Source organism: Anolis sagrei, chromosome 4 (genome assembly GCF_037176765.1).
Source record: "Anolis sagrei isolate rAnoSag1 chromosome 4, rAnoSag1.mat, whole genome shotgun sequence".
NCBI classification, from domain to species: domain Eukaryota; kingdom Metazoa; phylum Chordata; class Lepidosauria; order Squamata; family Dactyloidae; genus Anolis; species Anolis sagrei.
Window position 1 is genome coordinate 48,876,207 of NC_090024.1, and position 23,111 is coordinate 48,899,317.

A 23,111-nucleotide genomic window follows, 5' to 3' on the forward strand; every position below is an offset into this window, starting at 1 on the left:
TATTATGTTTAAGTCATGTTTACAAAGGAATTGCTTCTTTGGAGAACGAGGAAAAGCTTATTTATTTATAAGCAAAATCTTAATCTGACACTATTACTTTTAAGATCACATTAATGCATTAACAAAGAATGTATGCATCTAAGACTGACTAGTTCAAACAGCCACACCAGAAGGCCGCTTTTAATATTACTTATGCACTTTTTGAAAAAGTGAGAGGAAACAGCAGCTGCCAGATATGTATCTTCCCAAGATGTAGAAATAAAAGGCCAGAAGAATACAGCTGGCAAACTTAGTGAGAGCGCTCCAATTATTGAGACAAATTATTTATTAGATTTAATCTCTTACAAAGCCTTTTGTCATGGGAAATGTGAATCCTGCCATCTTAATTCTCCCAGAAACTACTGCCCCCATTCCCAGATATAAACATACTATGTAAGGTTTAAAATGTCAGTTAAAGCTCCCTATACAAAAGGGTATCATATGCACAACAATGAGTACACACTCTTAATGATTAATACACACAAAATATGCCATACTTCAGGGATCCAGAATTGATCAAACACAGCTGATCAAATTCCCATTTGAAATTAAAGCTGTCTAGAGCTTGTCACATGAGCGATGAACAACATCTGCTAAGGACTGGCAGAACGAAGTGTCATACCACAAAAATGGTAACATTTTTATTTTCCACCTACACAGATAATGACGAGAAGTAGTAAGTCTTTTTTTTAAAACATGCCAGAATTAAATTTGCAATATAGCTTATAGTCAGACTAGCAGACAGCCACCCAGCAAGCAAGACGTATGTGCGCATGAGCCTATTCTCCCCATTTATCATTGTCTTTGACTTAACTGTTGCTATGCAGAAAACTATACTATGGCTATAATCCCAAGCACACTTACCCATGCTAGTCTATGATGCACAGGATCATAAGACATATCTCTACTGGGATAAACAAAAAGGCAAACAAATGGATGTCTGCTACAATACATAAAGTGCTGACCTTCTGGAAATGTGCAGTGCTTATAAACAAACAGGGTCGTTGGAAGGACTCTTGATATAATATTTGCCAAGTGCACTCGATATTAAGCAAGGCTCTTCTGATGTCACTGGATTCTAACTCCCATTTATTCCAGGAATCCTCCTGTTTTCATCATTATCATAATCATCACCATCAATATTTTAAACACCTCTCCCTATGGATTAAGGAAGGGAATAACTACATAAACTATTTTAAGTAAATAAAAAGTCTGCTGTGTTTCTCTCCCCCATCACCACACTAAATTCTTAAGACACTCTACCATTATCCCTGCAAAACTTCCACAAGCCCAGTGAAAGAATCTATATTATATGAAAATGGGGGTGGTGACTTCCCAGCTCAAATTTGGCATGTGAGTCTTAATCCCTACTTTTATTGTCCATGTACAATAAATAAATAAATATCAGTACTCTGAATGTTTAAAAAGTCCAGAAGAAGAAATTTAGTGAACAGGAGACTGATGAAACAATTCATCAATATTCAAAGTTGAGAAGCAAAAGATCAAAATCTATTTTTATATCTTAAAAGTTGACAACAACACTAGTGATGCACTTGAAAAATTTAACTCAAAAGCTGGGGAGTAATCAGAGATTAAAAGTAGAGATAAAAAGTGAAACCAAAGTAGCTAAAATCCATAGCTCATGCTATTATTCAGTCTTCTGTTTGTTACCCAGACGCATGGTGGCTAAACGCCAGCTGGAGGAGTGACCTAATGCATGCTTATGTGGCCGTCAGCAGTCAAAACATACCAAGCAGCGAACCTCAAGGAACCTCTTCTGCAGAAAGCACCAGGACACTGAAATAAACATTGTCATGTGCGCATTCCTGCAAATTTCAATGCTGTTTACAAAGCACATCTTTCCCAAAGCATAGCTACCAAAGAGACATTCTGTAAGAACTGCAACTACATTGGAATAGATATTTCTTGCAATGCTTCATTCTTCTGCTGTTTGTTTAATAAACAACCCATCAACATTTACTCTGTCAATTAGCTGTGTAATACTAATATAATTCTGAGTAAATTTGGATCTGATGTCAAGCAAATTTCAAATACAAGCACTAAATACAAGAATATAATTTGGAGAACATTTCCCCGCTCAAAACATTTTTGCTAACAGCTAAACTTGTTAATGAGACCATTGCACCACGCAGAGACTTCATTATATGAAATGTAGGGCAAGGTCTTAATATACAGATACACACACACACACACAGAGGGGCTTGAGTCCACTGTTGGGTCTTTGGGAACAATGTGTGATGGGGCTTCAGTGGTTCCTTTACAAGGCTACTTAATAAGAAATTCAAAAGATCAGACAAAGAACTCACCCAAACAGAACACTATGGACAGCTGACGGAACATATTAATCCACATCTTTGCATAAATCAGCATGCTGTTATTATGCTGACTGAATTGAAGGTATCTGTTGAAATTACCCCTTTTAACTATTCATCATGTGGTGATGTTTTCTATACAAAGATAAAAGTCCTTCATGCTCCAATTCCATTGTTTAGTGATGTTTATTTATGAAACCCAAACAAAAATCCCCAACGCTCAGACCACCACAACAAAAAAAGATACATGTCAGGCTCCAGATTTCATATCGGAGAAATTTCTTCATGCAACATATATTATCATTCCCTGCTCAATGCTAAGTATAATAGTGTGTTTTGTAATGTGACAACCATCCCGCTTGAATGATATTAATGAAAGTAAGCGCAAATTAAACAGATGACATGATTAACTGTATTCATTTCATGCATGGATGTGTTTTATGGGAGGAGATAAAGACCTGAAAGTAATTACCATGAACTGAAACTCCTTCATTGACCTCTGCTAGCAGCCAGCGGTTGTTAAATGCTGATGGGTTTATAACAAAGAGCAATGCCTTTCTCGTCTGTAGGCTTCCCTTTCATGCTACACAAGACGAGGGAGAGTTCTTCCACCGTTGCATGAACACTATACCCCTGTATCTATGTCTCTAATGCAGCACAAAGATTACTGTGGAAACCTATCAAATTGGCAAGCAGCAAATGTCGACAGCCAATAGGAGAAAGGCACATGCAGAATCTAGCACATGCTCTCTGAGGCTTGGATACTGTCACTGCTATTTAGCAGGCTGCTAATCTAATTATAGCAGTTTGCTAGCAAAGGACTATGAAACCTGGGCATATGACCAAGAAAACCACCCTCCTCCCCCCATCAGGTAGATAGATATACCAAGGAGGAGAGGGGAGAAATGAGTGTGCTTACACAGTGATGTCTTTAAATGCTCAAAATTCAAACTGTGATGCTCATGGTATCGGCACACTTGAAATACCTGTTTTTTCCTCCCAAGTTGTATCAGTATAATATTAAATGTTTAACACCACCAATGTTTTGTAATTATATAAAAAAATTCCAAGACAGATCACAGACAACAGTACAAAAGGTACACTTATTTCAATCCCAGCTGTTATGCAGCAACAGATATCTATACCTATACCTATATAAACCTGCCATGTACATAGATAGTAGAACAGTTAAGCAGGAAATGCATGCAGTCAAGCAAATGGGAAGGTACAACAGAAATGATGCACTCCGTCCCTATTTTGAATTCAGTACAGAAATCAAGAGGGATACTCAAGGCAGGAAGTCTCCTCTTTCACACAAAAACCTTTATTAGAGTAGTAACTTTGGGCAGCCTAGGTTAACAAATTTCTGGTACACAACTATGTTAATTAGAACATTACTATTTTAAATGAAGATACGTTTGAGGTACTTCAGTAATTTGTTGAATTGTGATACTGTGCTGGTTGCTGCTTTTAATTCAAATCCAACTTTTGCTAGGATCTAGTTCATCAAAAAGAAAGCATTCCTCATTTCAGCAAGTATTCCTGCTGAACACACTACCTCCTTCTTTATATTAGACTTTCAAAAGAAGTGGCCACGATAAAGAGTCTTGTGGCACAACATAAAGGCTTACAAATTTATTAGAGCATGAGATTACTTCAAGCAGCAGAGCCCAATTCACGAAATGTTTGAAGTGTTCTGTAGTACTTTATATACTTGTGTATGTCAAATTCATGTATAAATCGAGGGTAGGTTTTGGAACTAAAATTATGAATTTTGATATTATCTATGAATAAGTTTAAAGTCATTGTGCAGAGGTAAAAGCACCAGTGTTATCTTGGGGCCACCCACCCTGGTTGCCACTGTTACTCAGACATTCAAAAGACCAGAGGTGGTGCCACTGCAGAGAGACTAAAGAGGGTTGATGCCACTTTCAGATCTTCCAGCAACAAAGCAAATGCCTTTTGCCACTCTGCTCAAAAGAGGAGATGATTCCCTTTCTAATAAAGAGCTATAGTACAGTGCTTACATTGACCCATGGATAAGTCAATCTAGGTGACATCAATATTTGGACTCAATTTTCCAGTCTTATATATGAGCCTATATAGTATTTCTGGGTGCTTGCTTATCCAACCCAAATGCAGCTACATGAGTTTGTGAGAAACAGTTATGTCATGAAAATGACATCCTGAAAATTTTGATAGTAACAATTATGTTAGGAGCATTTGCTAGTCACAAACAGTTGCTCATAAATATATTGATACTAGATAAGCCAGTTAATACAATGTGATAAGAAACTTTTTCCACAATTAAAACCTCTGGCAATAGATTGGAATTGTAAGTCAGTAGTCTTTCACTGAGATTTCTCTTTCAAGTTCCTTTGCTCTATGATGCCTACTTAAAGGTCAGTGACCCTGTCATATTCTATAACTTGAATATGTGTAAAATCCAAACCTGAGTTTTTTCTTAAGCATTCAAACTATCAATAATGCCCCTATGCAAATTTGAAAAACTAATGGAAACCACAAAGAATGATAGCTATGACTGAATAAACAAATACAAAGGGCTTGGTATTTATAGAAGAGCTATCTTAACTTTATGGAATATCAAAGAATAAACTGAAATTTTTCAAATTACAGGTTGATCAAGAATCACTTATAGGTTAATGGGAAACCCTGCAATCCTAGTATGTTCACATCAAGATGCATATCATCTTTTAAATAACCATTTCAGGTAGATTTGTTTTTAAGGTGTTTATTTCTGTACTGTTTTAAGTTTTTAAATCTGCAGTGCCTCTCCTTAGAGGCCCTGGTGGGATCACAAGCAATATTATAAATAAGTAATTCACTGGTTTATAGGACTCTCCCCCATATTACTATTGCTGAGACCAATCACCAGTCACAGCAATACATTTCTGGAAAGATAGTCTAGCTGTATTCAATATATTGATATGAATTTAGAATTGGGGTTTTTTTTGTCCCAAACATATTTATATGAAACTAAGTTTGAACTCAATGAGGCTAAGTACTGAATAGATATGTAAGGAACTGCATGTCCGTTCAATGCTCTATGATATACTATCTTCTGGACAAGATTATGATTTTTATCTTCCTATTGATTTGTTATGCAGGTTACCATTTGTTCACAGCAGCCAACATAGAAGAAAACCTTTGCACCTAAAATTAAGTTAGCTGATCAACTAAATTGAAAAATAAATTTGTGATCAAAAAATTCTTCAGAGGTAAAGCTGGAATACTATCTGAACATTCAAATTCAATGAAGACACTCTTCAAATTGGGTATGACAGGAAATTTAGTAATCATGGAGAGAGCCGAGGTATCTGTCTGCCTTACGTACAGATTTCACAAAAAGCATTAACAAGCTTAAAATAAAAAGTTTAAAAAACTATTTTGTTTTGATTGCAAAACTATTTTGTTTTGATCGCAATGAGCCAAGCCAGCATAATATTGTCATAACTTTTCTCACAACCCGTATTTTTTTCAAAGATACAAAGGAATTTTATGGTGTCAAGGAAACCAACAATTTTAAAGGTGCAAGTTGTTTTGTTTCCATAGATCAGTGGTTCTCAAATAATTTTACAATTGTATCTCAAATCTGATAATAAATTGTACTCAACTTTCTTCTAAGGCAGTGGTTCTCAACCTGTGAGTCCTCAGGTGTTTTGGCTTACAACTCCCAGAAATCCCAGCCAGTTTACCAGCTATTGGGATTTCTGGTAGTTGAAGGCCAAAACATCTGGGGATCCACAGGTTGAGAACCATTGTTCTAAGGAGTCATGCTATGATATGTATTCCACTTCCAAAAAGAGCTCTTCCTCCTGATATATCTATATTAGAAGAAAAAGGCTGCCATGAACTAGAAGCAAAGTATTGCTCCCAGGAATCCATTAACAGAGTGGCAAGGAATCAGCATACCCATTTTCAAAAGTAGCGCTGTTGAAAAGCATCTTTCTGTTATTAAACTCACACACATATACTGAAACAAAGACTTCCAAGGCTTTTAGTCTGCAGGGTTTTTATAAAACACCAATGCATGGGTTCTGCCTCTCTATTGCACATAAGTAGAGCTATATAGTTAAGGGGTAGCCAGAACTGCTGAAGCTTTAATTCATTAGGGTTTTTTTTTTAAAAAAATGTTGGGGCTGTCATCACATTTACATCACTATTGCATTTATTTTTGTGTCCAGCAACTAACTTTATTAATGTTTATAAACAGGCGGCTATCTGAGAAACAAAACTGTCTCATATGCCTGGTTAATACAGTGGATCCTTAATACCCATATGGGATTGGTTCCAGTACTCCTCTTAGATACCAAAAAAAAAAAAAACCATGCAAGCTCAAGTCCCTACTAAAAATGACAACTTCTTCTTCTTCTTCTTCTTCTTCTTCTTCTTCTTCAATGTATTTATATCCTGCCTTTCTCCTTTGGGAACTCAAGATAGCTAACAACCCCAAACGTTGGTCATAGTTGAAGAAGAAGAAGAAGAAGAAGAAGAAGAAGAAGAAGAAGAAGAAGAAGAAGAAGAAGAAGAAGCAACTTTATTTTTCCACGCCACCTCCATCTCCTCAAAGGGACTCGGGGCAGCTTACATGGGGCCAAGCCCAAGGCAACATACTATTAAAAACAAAACAGTAACAAATTAAAATAGCACAATACAAAGATTTTTAAAAAATCAATAGCAGTGTGGATTATGGAAAAAACTGATTAAAATGTAATAAGTACACTAAAATAGCCTTTAAAACTCACAGCCTACCTCCTTCAGAATCCCACCCACACTTCCCTAGCAGTATGCCCCTTATCCTTCCTCAGCAGTGAAGATGGCAGCAAGCCTTTCTATCAGGTACATTTCTTGGTGCTCATTTTTGGGGTCCCCTACCTTTGGGGAACACACCAGCTGCCTGTTCAGTCTTTAGGCACAAGGCAGAAGCAGACTGTTGGCAGACTCACCAGAGTGGGGCGAGACCAGAGGAATGTGGCATGTCTTGATGGCCAGTGCTTGCTGCCACCTCTGCTGCCACCCACTGCCATGTTGGTTGGGGACAATGTTAGGCAGACAGGGCAAATCTTTTGGTCAGCTTGGAAAAAGTATTAAAACCAAGAATTTCCGTGCATTTTAGGCTGAAGGTGCATTTTGTTTTCAGTATACAGATAGTAGCTAAATCCCCCACTTTTCTTTTTGATTTATAAGAACTGAAATGGAGGCAAAAGGAATCCAAACAATACCGGAACACAGGGGTGGGGGAGTTTAAGATTTTGTTGCTAACAAAATTATTTTCATTACCAAAAAGTTAACAACAACAGCAGCAACAACAACTCTTCTTCTTTCTTCTTGAAAAAGCAATGCTGCTAAACTTTGAGCAATCTAAAATGGAGGATGATCCTTTCTCATTAAATCAGCCTGAGACTTTAGCATGGAACAAAGTTTTAAAGTCTTGCTAACTATGAACTAAGGTCTGATGTGGATTGGTTCTGTTGCTCTCTTTTGAAAACGACAATTTAAAAAAATTGATAGTATATATTACAAGGGCGGGTAACTTGTGGTTTTCCATATGCTGTTCAAGTCCAACTCCAATTAGCTGTACCCAGCACAATCAATGGTGAAGGATAATGGGAGTTATAAAGCATCAAACTTATAAAGAGAGTTATATATTCCTAACCCATAAATTAAAATACCATGGAATTTGGTTCCTAAATAACAAGCATCTTACAAGAAGGGCAGTCTTTGTGCTGGTACAGCTGTACCAGAAGCTCCTACTTTATTTGCCTTGTATTTAGTGGTTGCTTGCAGCCCAAGGCTTGGGATTTTGCAGGAGGGTGGCTTCCTGTTAAAGTTTGCAGTTATAGGGCAGGCCACCTATCCATCATCATTAGGTTCCTTAGTTACACCCCCTTTTGGGTTTTCAGAAGAGAAGGGAGCCATTTTTAGTCAGTCACACACAAGGAAGCTAGACTAAAGGACGCAGACAGCTTGTCCTGTAGGAAAAGCTTCATTCCTCAGAATCATCCGGGGATCATCCAGGGAAATAGGAACAGAAGGAAAAGATCCCAAAGGCTCTGGCTGAGAGCTCACAGCCTCACAGCACCAGAGGAGAAAACAGCCCTGAAGTCCCCACAGGACAGCATTACAGAACCACTGAATTCCAGCTGAAGTATCTTCAAGCCTTGGCTGGTAGGTTTACTCGATATCCAGACGCATTTGGGATCGGTAGTAAGACCCAAACCAGCGAGGCCCAGATAATAGACAGCCTGGGAGAGATTATAAAGGGTTCTTCCTCATGCTGAGAAAGTACAGTTAATCCAAGTCAGTGCCAGTCTCTTAAAGACTAGAATAAGAAAACCTTGAAGTGTTGTTTGAAGATTTGTTATTTGTTCCTTAATAAAGACTTTGTTGTACCATTAAAGACTCCAAAGACCATCACTTCAGGAATTCCCTAAGAATCTCTCTTTAGGTACCCCGGCTTCCTACTGGGTTTAAAGTATACGTCCTATAGAATAAAGACAATTTGTTCAGACCCAGTGCATGACAGAACAGTCTTACATATGAGAAGAGTGGTGAAGTTATTGGTGTATGTAAAATATGTCTCTGGGAAACCTGACTGGCCTTGTTTCTAATTCACATAAAAATGCATACACAAAATTTTCCTGATATTATAAGTACAATATGAAGTCAAAAATTGTGTGGTTTCATTCACTTTTCAAAGCTTCTTTCATTGAGTTTAAGTTTTTTCCCCAGTTACAATTCAAATACTATTATTAGATAAAGTAGGGAACTTGTAGCTGGACCAGATATTGCAGGATTCCAACTCCTGACGTCCTTATCCAGTGGCTATGTGGCCAGTGGATGATATTTTATCCCACTGCCTCTGGTATACCAAAGGTTGCCCACCTCTGATTAAAGGCTAAAGCTATTTTCCAGTATACAGGCTGTTACCAGCTTATGAACAAGATAGGTTATGTAGATTTGTTCTTAAGTTAAATTGGTTTGTAAGTCAGAACAGGTACATTTTTAAGTGTAATCCCATTCATATATATAGATAGAGAGGGAGGGAGAGAGGGAAAGAGCAAGCGACCTTTGGATAGCATACGGAAGGTTTAACACCCCTGTGGTGTTTGCTTTGCTGTCTGTGCCCCTGTTCAGAAGATTTCACCTCATTTTCTGTCCCTATGATAACTGGGTTTTGAAAAATTTAGCTTGTGGAAATAAGGATTGGTGAGAAAGCTTCAGTTGAGACACCTGAAGGGATTGCTCATCATCATACTTACTGTATATACTTGAGTATAAGCCTTTTCAGCACATTTTTAATGCTAAAAAGACGCTCTCAGCTTATACCTGAGGGTCCTGGCAGGAACATGGGGGGGGGGGGGCTGAAAGAAACCCCTTTGCAAGGGTTCTAACCAGCTGTGTGCTTCCTCCCCTTTCAGCACAGCAACCCAGCTAGATCTCTGTGCCGAGAGAGGAGAAGAAGGTGCGCGGCCTCTTCTCTTGGCACAGCAACCCAGCTGGGTTGCTGTGCAGAGAGGAGAGAAGAAGCTGTATACCTCAATTAATGTAATTTTATTGATATATATTTTTATTTTGAAATTTACCAGTAGCTGCTGCATTTTCTACCTCCAGCTTATACTCAAGTCAATAAGGTTTCCCAGTTTTATGTGGTAAAATTAGGTGCCTGGAGTATATTTATTTACTTCATCTATATACCACTTTTCTCAGCCCTTAGGCGACTCGGAGTGGTTAACAATAGCAAATTGTAGTTTGATAGGAAATTGATTTCCCTTCCCACTACTGTGAAGGTTACAGCTAAATTTAGAGAAAATTCAGGGGTAATGGTAGTAGAGTTTTGACCCTATGAGGGTTGAAGTATGACACCATATTATGTGTTACCTGCAATACAGTCCCAATTTCAGGCTGTACAGGTTAGTATTAAAAATAGAATGTCTTAGATGTAATTGTACATTGGATAATGGATGATAAATGTTCAAAGTCAAAAACATTATTTATTGTCAGAAAAACTGTATGGGCATCAAGCCCACTAACTATAAAAAGGGATAGCTCTAGTATAAGCAAACACAAAAGGCTACTGTCTTGTAGTAAAAATAATAATTCATCCAGATGTGATTCATAATGAATCCTTAGTTATGCTTAAGGGCAGGAAGCTAGAGAAAGAGTTAGTGGCCCTTAATTCAGAAGTCTTTTGAGACATAGTAAAAATCATTTCCTTATTGGCTCATGATCAAATATCAGATATAGAGCTATCAGTCACAGTTCATAGAAGGCAGTTAGGAAAGCAGGTTTCTATGAACTGTGTCGGTTTCCTATATTGTTTTCTAGGCTGTATACGTGGTTAACAGAAAGAGCAAATCTTTTTTGGATAGATGGTTATACTAATGCTGAACTATATCTATGATAAAAGATACATTGTATAGATCAGGCAATGATATCCTATTATAAATATGGAACCTGTATGTACCTAGACAATGTAATGGCTTCAATAAGGAATTGCCTTTGTAAGAATGTACTCATAGAAGAATGTGCCTAAACAACAAAATGACTCTGTGAGATGATGATCCTCATTTCAGAGTATTTAAATGCATAAACTCTTTTCCTTACTCAGTTCTGCAATAAATGGGTCTGATTCAACAAAGTCATGTTTGAGTGGCTTAAGCAGCTGAGGGAGAAAAGGAAAGGGCCTGAGGCTGTTAGAAATTGTGGGAATTGGAGCCCAAAATACCTGGAGGGTCAAAATTTGCCCATGCCTGTTCTAGACTGCCTTTTCCACATCCCAATTTAAAGGAGTCGTGTGCCACTCTTCAGGAATACTTTCAGGGAAGTTGACAAGAACATGATAAACTACCATCAAAATAAAACAAATTGCAACATGGCAAAACAATGCATTCAAAAGCTTAGAAAAGTAAATATGGCTTTGACTGGCACTTCGCAAATTTTTCCGGAAAGGGAATTCCATACTTTGGGGGTACTAAAGCTGTCTTCTGCTTGGTTATAAAACAACAGCTATTCCAATGTGTTAGCATTTCTTTGGCATGATATATCAACATTCATATATTTTGAACACAAGAATATATACCCAGACAATAAGATTTTAAGAAGGAATACGGGGCTGCAAAGGAATTCCCCAAATGGATGTTTGAGGCTAAGAAATAAACTCCTTTCATAAAAAAGATCTTGTCTTTGAATGCGATTTTCCTGCTTCTTGGCAAGGGGTTGGATGGATGGCCCACGAGGTCGCTTCCAAATATCTGATTCTATTATCTTGGAAGCTAAGCAGAGTGAGGCCTAGTTAATACTTGGAAGGTGGACCACCAGAAAATACCAGGTGCTGTTGGCTTTATTCAGAGGAAGACGACAACAAATCACTTCTAAATAAATCATGTTAAGAATACCCTATGATATAGTTGCCATAAATTGGAGTTGACTTGAACATACAGAGTAAAAACTGAGGGAAGATACTTTAAGTGACTCTTCTTGCGATCAAGAAGAACTGGATTTAAACCCCAAAGTTTTTTAGCTGGTCAACATGAAGCAGGTCAGAAACGTCTTATACAGTATACCCTGGAGGCAAAACCATTTTAGAGAAGAAACTCAATGCGTAAAAGGAGAAGAGAACATTTGGCTTTTATTCGATCCTGGTACAACACTGCAAATATTGTAAATGTTATGTATGCACAGCAGAGCAATGTTATAGTTCGTTCTGCTTAGGAACACTTCATATCAAATAAACGTCCATTAGATACCAGGCTTTCCTTTCAAGGCTGGAAATTTTAGTTCCTTTTGATATTCAGATAGTTCTACTTATTACCATCTCCTATAAGATTACTGTAACTGTGAAAAATAGTACTGTATGCAGTTCCTTTGGTGGGAATGCTGAATTACTGTTTGATCAACTAGATGCACATAAGGATTCATCAGTTAAAATGTAAAAAATGCATTCTTAACTGAGTTGCTACCTTGAGAAAACTTAAAGCAATAATTGATGGGAAATGTTCTATATCATAATAAAAATTAGATTAGATATACAGCTAAAAACTAAAACAATTTATGTCTTTTGGAATATGAAGGGCAAAAAATCAAGTAAACCAAATTGCTTCAAAGTTTTATAAAGACAGAAGTAGTATAACATTTTTGGAAGTAAGCCTTTTGCAGTAATTATTTTACTGTTATAATGTTATAGTTTATTCTTAAATATAACACTTCAATTGGAGAGCAAAATCAAATGTTGAATTCTTCAAAAGTTAGTATGTAGCTGCCACCAGTTCCTGGAACACCCTTCTCAGCCTCCATACCCCCTTTCCATCGATTGCTAAAGGTCGTTCTGTTTTGATGGACTTCTGAAAGCTGATGATACAAGGCCCACCCTCCTCATTAATGTGCTGTATTCATCTATTTGTTATCTTTGTTGTGCTGCAATTTTATTTGTTTGATTTTTGATGGTTTGTGTTTCTTGGAATGGTTTATGTCAGGGGTGTCCAATTTGTTTAATCTGAGGGCCAGTTCACGAATGCAACCAAACAAACAATATATGGTTTGACTTTCAAAGAATCATAAAGTTGGTCGGGACCCCAAAAGCAATCTAGTCCTAATAGGAGTAAGCTAGAAGTAGACTGTTAGGTCTCCTTCTCTTGAAAAAAAATATATTGTGAAATTGTCTCCTTTGCCCATGGTATTTTTGGAGGTGTTGGTGAATCCAAACTGCAACCCAACAACTAAAATGTACAATAACTCTTTGGTAACAAGTAAAAAAATCCTATTACTTTTTCACTTGTTTTGTTCCAAATCATCAACCGTAAACTCTAATAAAAACAACACATCTTGTGTTTTCTATCCCCCCAACATTAGAAATAAAGTAAAAGCAGTCCATGCAACTTCCAAAGTCAGATTTTGTATGCATCTCTCAGTCATTTATTTATTTCTTAGAAAAGTAAGTAGCCACAACTAGAAATACTTTTTATGCTATTTAAATTTATATTTAAAAACCTATCCAGTTTATAGTATTTGCTCTATATTTTAGAGTGTTAATTTAACAAAGCTCAGAGGAGGAGCCTTGTTGTTTTTTTTAATCTTATTTCCTTCCATATTACCTAGTTGGAAGTCACTCTAAAAATCCCAAGGAACTATAATTGCAAAGGTTTTCAAATATATAAACTGATCTGTTTCCCAAAATTGAACTGATGGTAGCCTTTAACTGCCAACTGTTCTTTTAGCAATGTAGACAAACTTTATGGTTAAGTACATTTAATTTACATAGTCTTCTAGGCAGCCAGATGGAAAAACAGCATTGATTTCTTGACTGAACCCTTTTGCAGCCTGTGGCTACATTTGCCAACGAGATTCTTTGAAACAACAACAACCAAGTCATAACTGCATTCACTCATAACTTCAACAAAAAAAAAGATCAAACTTAACATCAAAGATATTAATTTGTTCTTTCAGCAACATAAAAAATGTTCAAACTCTTCAGTATTATATACAATTACCTATGGTGTTCTTCCCCTCCTTTTCAACCACTAGGCATTTATTGCGCTCACGCTGCCAGAAGTGAGCAAGTGCCTGAACAGATGGTAGGATCTAAATGCAGGTGTAAATTATAAGCTTGGATGTATGAAACTCAGATTCATTTTAAAGGAAATTTTTAAAGTGTATATATTATTATTAGGCATTATAATTCATGTAGTCACAAGCAGGCAGCACCTTTTTCAGGACATTGGTCCTACTGCTTTTGCATGTATTTATGTACTGTTGTTCTTGTTGCTTGATGCTAATTTGTTTTGTTATATTTGTTACTGTGTGCCTTCCTGAGGTTTTCTTGGCAAGATCTGTTCAGAGTTGGCTTTGCCCTTCTCAGAAGCAGAGAGGATGTGACTTGCCCAATGTCACTCGGTGGGTTTCCATGGCCAAATGGGAATTTAAACATTTGTCGCCCTGTGTTTTAGTCCAGTGTTGGAGCCTCTGGTGGTGCAATGGGTTAAACTCTTGTGCTGGCAGGACAGATGACCGACAGGTTGGAGGTTCAAATCTGAGGATAGCATGGATGAGCTCCCTCTATCAGCTTCAGCTCCCCATGTAGGGACATGAGAGAAGTCTCCCACAAGGATGGCAAAAACATCCAAAATATCCGGGTGTCCCCTGGGCAAGGTCCTTGCAGACTGCCAATTCTCTCATACTAGAAGCAACTTGGAGTTTCTCAAGTTGTCCCTGATAAAAAAAAGGCCAGTGTTCAAACCACTATACCATGTTTATTAATTGTTCTACATATTACAGTATTGTTTCTTTGTTTTAAACCTGATTTTATATGTAATCGTTAAACCACCTTCAATTGTTTTTGAAGAAAAGGAAAAGTGTAAGAATATATTACTAAATACCAAAGTTAGAATAATCTAGGCCATAGCATTTTGAACATTGTATGGTTGTGAAAGGTGGACAGTGAAGAATACTTTAAAATGTTCTGTAAAAAAATATCCAAAAAGGTGATAATTGAATTTGCCATTTTATATAAGGGGCACCATTTTATTATGGATGGTCCTGGGGTCAAACCCAGTAGATAGCAAGGGCCCATTTTTAAAAATAAAATAAAATAAACAAATACATTTGTAGTGGAAGGGCAGGTACTGATTGCTAGATATACTCTTGCTTCCTCCATCCCTGTGCCATTTGTCTTTTGTACAGTGTATTAGGATGAATGAACTATGCATTAGGAGTAAGTTTGTCGACTTTTTATGAGAAACCAAAAGGATCTCATGTCTGAAAAATGTACTTGCTGTGGCCACTGTGGTAATAAGAATAAACAGAAACTGCTAGGGACATTCTTAAAAATCTTGTATGGCAGGGGAGAATCTCCACCCTGAAGGCTCAATCTGGCCTCTGAAGTTTGCCAACAAACTCAAAGAGTTCTTATAGTTCTTTTACTCTGATCACTGATAGAGATCAGAAACAACAGCTACCGAAAGGCCCAGGATCTTTTGATAAGTAGGTCTTTTACATAAGGTTAAGCAAGAACAGCACTTCTTTATTTCTGCAGCATCACATTTACTTGCTGAATTTGCTGGAGTTAGGTTTCAGTAAGTTCCTAATGGAAACAAAGCAGTCAATTAAAACTTACCCTACAATGCATCAGAGCTAAAGTGCTGACGAAAAAACAAAACTAAACCAAAAGTCATTACTTTGGGTTTGTGGTACAGAAGTTTATATTTGAACACAGCTGGATCTCAGTCAGCCGGTTCCCATGACAGCTCATGCAAAATGCACTGACTTCTAGAAGAAAAGGCACCATAAATCTACTTCAGATAAATTGCATCATTTTCGAGGTTGGCTTTAAAAAGCAAAATAAATGTCTTCTGTTAATAACAGCACAGCAGAAACAGACAGTTCTGTTTTCATTTCTTTTGGACACTTCATGTTTAATCTTTCCAAAGGCAGCAAATCCAGATTTACATGAAAACATCTCTTCATGCTACTGCGCTCCCAGGTGTGAGTGTGTACTGGTTTGTTTGCTGAACAACAACATTGATTTTTGTAGTTTTAACTTAGATCATGGAGGAAACAGAAACCAAAGTTGTCATCCTCTCTCGAGGATGGATCTTCACAAATATATGAGTAGGACTGTGCCACAACTGAACAGCCAGTGACAGAATATCACTTCAGGTAACATGTAAGGTATCCTTGATCAATTATTCATTTGTTCTGCAGCAACCGTTAAACTTGTTTCAGGAAAGAGATAAACTAGGGCAAATGTCACCTTCTCAGCTTTGAAGAGAACTTTCCCTTTTCCTTGAACATTTGGCTACTGTTCTCACTGTAAAGCTGTCCCATTGGTATCCTAGGGCCACTCCAACTTAAGGAGGGAATTGAAGGAATATACTCATTTGTAGCAATGAGGAAAACTCAAAGCCAGTTTTTCATGCTAGGACACCCAACACTTGGTGCCAACATCTCTAGTAACATACAGGAACAATCCTAAGCACATTTTGTACAGAGTAATTTTTATGTCAGCCTACAAACTATCACATAACAAACAATTTTTAATTTTCCATGTAGGAAAACTTAATTTCTGCCCTTTTAGTATATTACATTTTAATTATTTGGCTTCCCAAAAATCAAATATTACAGCTATATTTCACTCTATGTCATGTAAGTGCTTCTATGCCAGTGTTTGTAGGCAAGAATCAAGTACTGCTGTTTCAAACATACAACATGAAAAATTTAAAAGGGGTCCAGAGAATCATTATCTTTCTTTGGTAAATCTGCTGGGCTTCCCTGCTGCTTCTCCCATCCTTTTTTCTTACCAGAAGAAATGCTAAAAAAGTAGAACAGGTGCACAGTATATTTTGATTAATAGACTTAAGAGTCCTCATCCGAAAGCACCCACAGTTATTAAATAGCTGTACTGGTTTGGTGATGGCTTATGCCTTTTTTGTGCTTTGTATGGGAGCTTCAAAACATCAAAAGACCATCATTCTAGTAAGTTCTAAAGACCACAGACTGAAAATGATAAAGGGTTGGAGCATGCTTCCAGCATTGCAGTGTATTTTATTCATCAAGATAAATGTCTAGTATCACTTGTGTTTCTCAGTTACAGAAAACTAGTTCTGAATGTCGACTGTCTTGAAAGATAAATACCCTGTAGTTTTAACAACAGCTAACCCCAAGCTGTTTCCATTATTCAGGATATTTTTAAAATTGATGATGTTTCTTTTAAAAGAACTCCATTCAGAAGTGTGAAATTTATGCATTCAATTATTCATTTTCTAAGTGCTAAGTTGGCAACATCTTTTAAAAATAGCCTACATTTAACTTTGATGCACTGTGTTACTACAGGTCACTCCAATTGTTCCTAGTGCTAGTCAAATAAATGTGCCAGGCTCCTTGCCAAATGGTTACACACTTGGCTTCCATGCAAGTGCATCCTTCTCACTACCTTGGCAACGAATCAGTCAGGGCCAGTGTGCATCTTGGTACACAAGACAGCTGCATGGACTGTTCCATAGCCAAGAAATCCTGATACATCTTGCAGAACTGTGTGCCTCACAAAGAGCCAGGCTACATGGCATAATAAGGATGTAGAATAAAAATGACTTTGTATTTGCTAATTACAGATCTGGTAGTACATGACTATAAATAAGAAGGAAAGAACTGACTTCCCTGCTTTTTTGGGTTAAAAAAATTCCATGACTGCCAACACAAATTCCTTTTTCTCCTTCAAAATACTCAGGATCTATTCAAGAGGGTATAATGATTGTGGGCTTCCTTTCACATAGTGGTTTTGATCCAGAAGTAATTTAATAATTCAAATCCTATATTTATAGGCGCCCCTGGTGGTGCAGTGGGTTAAAGTGCTGAGCTACTGAACTTGCTGACCAAAAGGGAGTGGCGCAAACTCTTGCTTTTAGCCCCAGATTCTGCCAACCTATTAGTTCGAAAACATGCAAATTTGAGTAGATCAATAGGTTCCACTCCAGTGGGAAGGTAATGACTCTCCATGCATCATGGTGACCACATGACCTTGGAGGCATCTACAGACAACGCTGGCTCTTCAGCTTAGAAATGGAGATGAGAATCAACCCCCAGAATTGGACACAACTGGACTTAATGTCAGGGGAAAACCTTTACCTTTACCTATATTTATATCCCATTTCCCTCTCCTTTTGAGACCCAAGTTGTCTTATAACATCTGATGCTGATTAATGATTTCGGAATTTAATGAAATGCAATTGTAGTCTTTTAATGAATTAAAGGTCTTATGAGGTTTGTGGATTTTAATATTTTTAAGGTTTTAGCTTTATAAACTTTTTAATCTCTCTTTAAATAATTCACTGGGAAGGTGCTCCCACATATTCCTGCCAAATGTACTTGTGAGGTGATGGAACAGATACTAGGGTCAGGCTAATTTCAACTGCATTTGTTAAGTCACCTTTACCAGTCTCTCAAAGAAGTGAGTGAGACAGGGACCCAAACAAAAGAAGCAGAAAAGAACTGTAGTGTAGAATAGATACTACAATTGAAAGGTTAAAGGAATGGCTGCAGTCTAATCAAAGTTAAATGCCTTCAGGGCCAACTTAATTACAATGGTACTGCTAGGCAAATACTTAGAATAACAGTCTTTGAATAGATAATATTTACTTTAAAATGTCAAGGTGTTTGCCTTATGAACTATCAAACTACGAGAAAACCTTTTTAGCAAACAACACTTGTTGCGTAGGCTACAGACAACCTTTTTCAGCCTCATGCCAAAAGAAGGGAGCTACTGGTGAATGTATACTTTTGAAATCACAAAATGCTGAACTCAACAGTTGTTGTATTTTTTTGTGGGGGGGGGGGGACGGGGATGGGACTCCACATACCAACGTATATGTATCACTGCAATTTAAAGCAAAATCATAGCCTGGGAAAGATTACATTGTAGATTACCATCATCACATTCCTCCAGCCATCATGACTATTCCGACTGGGGCAATCCAAGGTTTGCAATCCAAATATAACCTTTTCCAAGTTCTAGTTTTAGGCCTAAATAGTGCAAGAGAATCCCTATAAGTGTGAATTAGTTTTCCAATAGTATGGAATGCACGATGCTTATATGTTGCTTTTTCCCAACAGGATATATGTCACAGCATCTCACAGATAAGAGGAACTTCTTGATTTTTGCCTGCATTTACAGCAAGAAAAGCTATTAGAAACTTTACAGCACACTTTGCTTTTATATTTTTTGCACATGCTCCATATGCCATAATGCTTTCCCCACAAAGACAGTTTGATTCAGAGGCCAAGAGAGACATACAACATTTCCAGGAATGACAACCAAGACTGCTTAATTTGAGAAACAAACTAGAAGAGTCTGTGCTTTGGAGAATCTGAGTTCCAAGTAAAAATCATGACACTTTTAAGTCAAGGTCCTGAGAATAATCTATGAGTTTGATTAACAAGTAGGTGGCAAAGAAGATTAGAACTAATATAGTGATACTGAGGTGGATCAGTGGAAGAAGGTAAGCTTTGTACAGAGAAGGACTATTTTTTCCCATGGAAAACTGATGTCATCTTCAGTCTTTGATAACTTCAGTTAAGTGATCCCAGTATGCCAACATAGGGGAGGGGAAACCTTTCAGAGCAGAAGCTATGTAGGCATGTTTCATGTGATGTTCCTATGAGCGATTGAGGTACATGCATAAAATTCACAGAAACACATAACCAATCTAACACATACAGAAATACACACAGAGACTAGCAATTGGATGACAACAATGGCACCACATGAAGATAAATACCTATGTTTTCCCACTGTATCTCTACACTGGAGGAAGCATTCATTGATTGGATTTCTATAGCATACTTCTGTGGTGTCTGCTCATATTTTGTACTTCACTTGTGAAATATGTCAAAAGGATTGTCCACCAACAAGACTATTCTGGACTAATTAGTCAAGTTACATGGGCCACTGGTCTAGCAGTATCAACTTTATATATATATGACAGTCCCAGAAAAAAGAGCACACATATCAGAAATCTCAAACACATTTTATCTATTTTCCGAGTCATGTCTACCTCGCATGACATTTGACAGTGTATCTTTTGTTCCTCTTTCAAACTGACTATTTTAATCAAGTCATTCTCTAGTCGCAAAACCTAGAGGTGTGTTTACCCCTTTATTCTGTCTCAAATGACCTCTGAAAGCCAGAAATATTACACCAAAGAGAAGTAAGCAAACAAAACAAATTAGCAAACAAAAGAGAGATGTATTCTATGAAATATAGTCTTCAAATTTACATGCAATCATAACATTTGTGATATCTTTAGCCATAGTGAATAATTTAGAACAGGGGTCCTCAAACTAAGGCCCGGGGGCCAGATACAGCCCTCCAAGCTCATTTACCCGGCCCTTGCTCAGTGTCAACCTTTGTCTGAAATGACTTCAAAGCACACAACAACAACAACAAAATTATCTCATCAGCCAAAAGCAGGCCCACACTTCCCATTGAAATACTAATAAGCTTATATATTTTTAAATTGTTCTTCATTTCAATTATTGTATTTTTGCGTGTTTTTTACACTACAAATAAGATATGTGCAATGTACATAGGAATTCATTCAATTTTTTTGCAACTATAATCCGGCCCTCCAACAGATTGAGGGACTGTGACCTGGCCCCCTCGTTAAAAAGTTTGAGGACCCCTGGTTTAGAATGAAGAAAATGCACTGCATAATACAACACAAATACATGAAAAATCAGCTTCATTAGTGATGGGATATAGCTTGATCTAATACAGAATGAAATGTCTGGACAAACTAGGGGCCTTTCTACACAGTCCTATACCCCAGAATATCCAGGCAAAAATCCAACAATATCTGCTTTGAACTGGGTTATCTGAGTCCACACTCAGACAATGTGGGATTTTCTGCATTGATATTCTGGGAAATAGGGCTGTGTGGAAGAGCCCTGTGTCTTTTGACAAATGAAAGTCCTGAACATATCCAAGTGATCAAGCATCCTGCAGATTCATAAACTACAGAGTAGAATAGGGCACGTCTGGCTGTGGATCAGGTCTGCTGCTTTAGCCATGCAAGTATCAGCCTACCCTACCCACAGATATTTTCTTTTCAAAGTCACTGGTGTGGGACCGTCTACTGTGATTGTGTACTCTCTCACACACTTTTGGCAAGAACATGGTAATTTGCATGTTTTAAATAAAACGATATAAATTCAAAACCACACTGCAGTATCTTTTTTGTGTGAGTAACTGAAAAATGTATTATCTTCTTAGACCTGGCTGTGTAAGGTTCATCTTAGGGTCGAAGGAAGTCAGAAATAACTTGAGGGCTGCTAACAATAACAAATGGAATGGTAAACTTTCACTTTGAAAATCCAATGATTCCCAATTGCAGCCCATTGTCCTAATCTTGACATTCTGGGATGTCAGTTCTGTTTGTTTTAGCTACAGTTTGCACATTTAACACAGCCTGATCTTTCTTTACTCTGTTGTATACATTCCAGTGCTTGTGAAAGTATACAGTACTAACTTCTCAAAACAACCCAAGGTTAGTTTAGGACAAATTTATGAGGCTGGGTTGATTTCTTATCCTGAATAGTCACTACATGTATTTAGATATACTGAAAGGTCTTTATAATTGATTATTCAGCCTTAAACAGATAAGCAGTGCTGATTTAGAAACTAAACAGAAATATATGAAAGCTACTGATACAGCACTTTAATGTGATAAACAGAATTACCATGCTAATAAAAGATAGGAAATTATGCTAATATTAACTGTGACTAGACAGCTAAAGGGTGTTGCAGCTATCCAGCTGAAGCATAGCAGTCTGTTCCAAACCAGATCTGAACTACTTTTGCTCTGCAAGTCAACTTGGATGTGGAGTGCTATTCTCAGACACAACAAAGTAATTTGACAAAACAGAAAAGGTGCAGGAGATCCTGCCCTTGCATCTAATTGGAAACAGAAGCTCTTTGCCAGTGGACATTATGACAAAGAGAATCAGTCTGTAGAAAATGCACCCTGAATTCTCAGAGACAGGCAGCATGAGTCACTATTCTTTTAAAGTATACACACAGGTATATTTACAGGAACAATCAAAGCCCAAATGAAGATGGGACTTTTGGACCTGAAGGTTACTTCAATCCCCATCATGCCACAAGTGCATTTATAGTTTAAAGAACAAAATAAATATAATTGTGTACATTTCACAGAGTGATTAACATATCAAATATAGTTCTTTGCCACTCCCACACACACAAATCCAAGTCACCTTTCCGAAACATAACCACGCAAGCAAAAATATTCAACAGTATGTTTTCTATAATCACTTATTATCCAAAATACATGATGTATCACAGCTTATAATTTAGCCTGCTAACAGGCAGGATCTAAAACAAAGTTCACAGTGCAAACAGTGTCTGAGTTAAAAACATTTGACTTACAAATGATGCAAAGTTACAAATGAGGGTGAAACAACAGGAAGTGAGAGAAATATACCCCTCAGAAGGGAAATTAACTCCTGAAAGAGTTATCATGTGGAAAAGGTGTCTCCACTAAAGCTTTATCACCAATACTTGTTTTCACAAGCCACATTTTTCAAAATCTAATGATCACAGGGACCGAAAGTGAGGTGAAATCTTCTGAACAGGAAGAGACAGCAAAACAAACTTCACAGGGGTGTTAACCCTTACCTATGCAATCCGAGCTTGCATATGTATATGCATATGTGCATATACACTTTAAAACTATACCTGTTTCAACCTACAAACAAATTCATCTTAGAAACAAACCTACAGAACCTATCTTGTTCCTAACTGCCTGTATTTCATTAGTAATTTCCCCTTCATTCCCTAATGGACACTACAGCTTCCTTGTTCCATCAAAACAATACTGCCTAATCTATCAGTACGAGTCTAGATTCACCTATTCCATCATCCAAAGAAATATTATTGTCATTTACTATGTCATTCATAGAATCATAGAGTTGGAAGAGACCTCGTGGGCCACCCAGTCCAACCTCCTGCCAAGAAGCAGGAAAATCGCATTTAAAGCATTCCTCTGATACAAGCTCATAAAATGATGGGTTTCAAGTAATCTAATATTTTTATTTCACATCAACACTTTTGGTAAACAAATGAAATAAATCATCAACATGATGCAGCCTATATACACAGGTACCATCATGTAGCAACCAAACTATCAAAGGGCATACTCTACCCAGCTCCTG

At 37.3% G+C, this 23,111-nt stretch overlaps 1 protein-coding gene across 3 annotated transcripts in view; it reads right to left on the reverse strand.

The window, feature by feature from the left end:
• FAM110B (family with sequence similarity 110 member B) overlaps positions 1 to 23,111 on the reverse strand; it is an 84,206-nt gene that overhangs the window by 37,920 nt on the left and 23,175 nt on the right. The window contains exon 1 of one of the 3 annotated variants that reach the window (XM_060775356.2): positions 2,845 to 3,025. The exons of the other annotated variants lie outside the window; for them this stretch is intronic. The gene's annotated coding sequence lies outside the window, so the exon portion shown is untranslated. Of the gene's footprint in view, positions 1 to 2,844; positions 3,026 to 23,111 lie in introns of those variants that run through there. 3 annotated transcript variants of the gene reach the window in all.